General features: G+C 33.9%; 1 pseudogene; it reads left to right on the top strand.

The window, feature by feature from the left end:
• The first annotated feature begins 1,566 nt into the window (after nt 1–1,566).
• LOC141423530 (U2 spliceosomal RNA) lies at nt 1,567–1,708 on the top strand (annotated as a pseudogene).
• The last annotated feature ends 2,664 nt before the right edge of the window (nt 1,709–4,372 follow it).

Consider the following 4,372-nt stretch of genomic DNA (forward strand, 5'->3'; position numbering starts at 1 on the left):
ACTTGTGATTTTAAGTGCAATGTGATAATGTAGAAGAGATATTTCATAAACATTAACTAATGGTGACAGGAAACATTCAATGAAGGCTTCTATCTTCTTTCAGGTTACAATAGAAGAGGGTAGTCTCTATGTGACTTAAGTAGAATCAAGTTTTAGTTGCACTAGAATTGTTTATAATAATATTTAGTTTTTCTTTTCTTTCTTCCTATCTCACTCCCTCATTTTTGCTTTCTAAAATCACCAACCAACAAAACTGACTGGATTCAAACTTCTCCTATTTTTCTTTCAGCATGAACATGATCAAAGTCATGAAATTTAACATTTCATCCCAGTCTTTAATAAACATAGCATAGGAGAAGACTATTTATGCTTAGACATTCTTTTTTTCTAAAAATAAATCCAGTATTTGATTCTGTTAACCATTTCTTTTAGTAAGAACTTCTAGATAAAAGTAGTTTCCGAACACAAAATTGAAAGGTCAAATCTGATTGAATATATTTCCGACAATTGGCAATTCCATCCTTTAAAGAAGTTATATAAATATAGGTGATTACACATGAAACAATGAGGTTTGCAATTTCAGTTTTTACAATCACTTGCTCATACTCAAAGGACTTCCGATTTAGATCACAATTTTCAGTAATAATAATACTATAGGGAATTAGAGATAATCACTATCCTTCTGCTCTATATCACAAGTTATTACTTGTAACTGAGATGGAAATGATAAACTCCCTTCACAATTAGTGTTTTTTTTTTTTGAAGCAGAAAAGGATCAGCAGACAAAATGCTTTTTATTGAGTACATGAATAAATCATGGTTTATTTAAAGGCTCAGCCACAAAAACTCAGTTCTAATAAAGCAATCATATCTTTTGTTCTCATAACTATTAATTTTCTAAAAAGAGATCTTTTTCTGCTTAAAATGCTAATTTGTAAACAGATGTGGTTGGGCTCACCTGTATCCCAGCTACACAAGAATCAGAGATAGGAAAGATTGCGGTTTTCGGTCAGCCCTGGGAAAAAATTGGCAAGACCTATAGTCTTGTCAGTCAGGTATGATGGCAAGCTCCTCTCATCCCAGCTAATCAGGAGATATAACTGGGAGAATGTCAGTCCCAACTGATCTTGGCAAAAATTAAAGAACCTATCTGAGAATATAACAAAAGCCAAAGGAGAGGCTTACGCAGTAGGACACTTGCCTAGTAGACACAAGGCCCTGAGTTCAAACCCTCATAGTGTCCAAATTTCAAAATTCTTACTTAATTCTGAAAAATATGAGGAATGTTCTAAATATGTTTTTGGCAAGGAGTGTGGGAGTGGATTTCTTTGTTTTTCTTTTACATAGTGTTGCCCTGTAGATTAGACTGTTCTCAAATTCACTTTGTAGCACAGGTTGGCCTCAAACTCATAATCTTCCTGCTTCAGATCCCTGAGAGCTAGTGTTACAGCCATGTGTCACCATGCCCACCTTGAGGGAAGAATTTCTTTCTCATTATTTCCAAATGTTTTCCTGATGTGCTTATATGACATTCAACTAAATCTAGGTTATGATTGGTAAAGGAGGATCGCTTCTCGGCCTTTTGGCTAAGATCAAGTGTAGTATGATTGGTAAAGGATATTATTATTTATTGCCTTCAAAATTCTGATGTATAGATATATATATGTGCATATACACACATATACATATATGTTTATACACACGCACACACATATATATAATTTTATATAAACATGATTTTATATATATAGAATCAGTCCAGGGTGGCCTTGAAATCACAATCCTCCTTCTTCAGCCTCTCTAGTGTTAGTATTACAGGCATGTGCCACCATGCCTGGCTCATCCTAAAATAGTTTTATGAACTTTTTGATTGCATAATGAATCATCTTCATCTCAGAAATATAAGAATTGCTGCACTGAGAGGTTCAGAATGAATAGGCAAATCACATTGAGCCAATGTGGCTATGCTGTAGGAATTTGTAACTATTTCAAGTCTGATGCAGCCCATTGATCCCTTCTTATATTTTATTGAGGTAAAACATGTATGTCAGAAGATCTGTCATTTTGTTTATAATTCAGCATAATATTATATTATGCTGAATTATATATATTATATGCAATATTATATGATTATAATATGATATATTATAATATGAAATATTATAATATTTCATATAATAAATATTAAGTATATTTATTATGTGAAACATATCCCAGAATCTTTCATCTTGAATAATTGAAAATTATATTCACTGAATAACAACTTTCCTTTCCCCTCTCTTCTTCCGTGGGTAACAACTATACTACTATATATAATAGCTATGCAAATTGTACATAAACAATTGGAATTGCATAGTATTTGTCCATTTGTGACTAGCTATTCATTATGTCCTCAAGACCATAGTGTAACATACAGAATTTCCTTCCTTGAAAGGCTATGTAAGGTTTCAGAGCATACACATTGCTTGTACGTCACTCATACATTTATGAACATTTGGGTTCCTCCTACTTGTTTATTTTGAACAGTTTTGCTATGAACAGGCAAGTACAAGTATGACTTAATCTTAACTTTCTTTCAATATTTTGAGTAATTTATTACAAAAGTAGTGTTCCTAATTACTATGATAATAGCATTTTAATTTTTTTCTAAAACCTTAATACAGTTTTCTGTTGCAGTTGCAAAGTTTTACAATCCTACTGAAAATGCAAAAGGTTTCCAATTTATCTAAACTTCTGCTGATACATGCTGCATTTTGTTTTTGTTTTTGGTATTATCATTCCTGATGGGTGTGAGATAATATCCTATTGTGGTATGTATTTCTCTGATGATTACTGATGCTCTGTTAGTCAACTTTCTGTTGCTATGAGAAAATCAACTTAAAGGAGTACAGATTCATTTTGGCTCATGGTCAGAGATTTCAGTTCATGGTCAATTGGCTCTTCTGGCCTGTGGTAAAGCAGATCATCATGGCAGAATGATAGAAAGTAATGTGAGCTATGAGAGAGAAGAGAGAAAAAGAGAAAGAGAGAGACAGAGAGACAGAGAGAGAGAGAGAGAGAGAGAGAGAGAGAGAAGAGAGAGAAAGAAGTGTTTTTCTTCTTTGCAGTCTTGGGTGAACAACTCAGGGCCTAGACATTGAGACACTACTCCAGTCCTTTTTTGTGATGGGTTTTTTGGTTTTTTTGGAGATAGAGTCCCATAAACTATTTTCCTGGGCTGGTTTTGGACTGTGATCCTGCTGATCTCTGCCTCCCAAATGTCTAAGATTACAGATGAGAGCCACCAGTACCCAGCTAAGAGACAGAGAGAGAGAGAGAGAGAAAGCCTTTCAAAACCACACTACCAGTTACCCTTTTTCCTCTAATTAGACATGAACTCCCAATGTAGGAATTCATCAACAGATTAATCCATTGATGAAGTTAGAGCTTTTATGATCCACTCACCATCCAATGTGGACCAAGTCTTCAACACGTGAGTCTTTGGTGGACACCTCTTATCCATCCCATAACAGGTGCTGATACTCTTTTCATATGCTTGTTCACAATTTGCTTATCATTTGGGGGGAATTTTTTACTGAAATTCTTTTCCCACATTTAATTTTATTATTTGATTTTTTGTTTAGTATAGGCATTCTTTACATATTCTATAAATTAACATCATCTTAGATATGTGATTTGAAAGTAGTTTCTCCCATTCTATGAGTTGTCTTTGCATTCTCTTTTATCCATTTTATTAAAAACAGGTTTAAATTTAATGCAGTCCCAATGGCAATTTTAGCATTATTTGCTGTGTGCTCACTATGATTTTTGTAACCTTATAAAATAACATGAAATTCCAAAGGAGCCCAATTATTTTTAAGTGCAATAATTGAACAAATAAAACCAGTAAAATATAATTGTGTGTGTGTGTGTGTGTGTGTGTGTGCATTCAGACACAACAAATGGTGAATTTTTCTGGCAAGATAAACAAGTAACAAAATAAATCGGTAATGATGTTTGAAAGACAGAAACAAATCTATTTGTTACCCATTATCTGAGTCCAGTCAGATCAAACCAAGCATGATTTACATGCAGTAGGCTCATTACATAAAAAGCAAGGGAAAATAGATGCTGAATATTCATTTTGAGGTAAGCTCTCAAAGCTCAAGAAAGCATTCCAGGATGAATGGAGTCTCATATACGCATGCCCCACTAATATTCCATCCCAGCGATAATGGGTTTCATACCACACAGTTCCATTGTCACCAGATCAAAGACTAACTTTCCTAGATGGGGACTAGAACTTAGCTTGGACTATTCCAAGGAATCTATTCTTTACTCAGAACATTGCATTCCCAGAACAATCTACAGTTATCCTTTGAAAAAAATAGAT

Source organism: Castor canadensis, chromosome 5 (assembly GCF_047511655.1).
Source record: "Castor canadensis chromosome 5, mCasCan1.hap1v2, whole genome shotgun sequence".
NCBI lineage: Eukaryota > Metazoa > Chordata > Mammalia > Rodentia > Castoridae > Castor > Castor canadensis.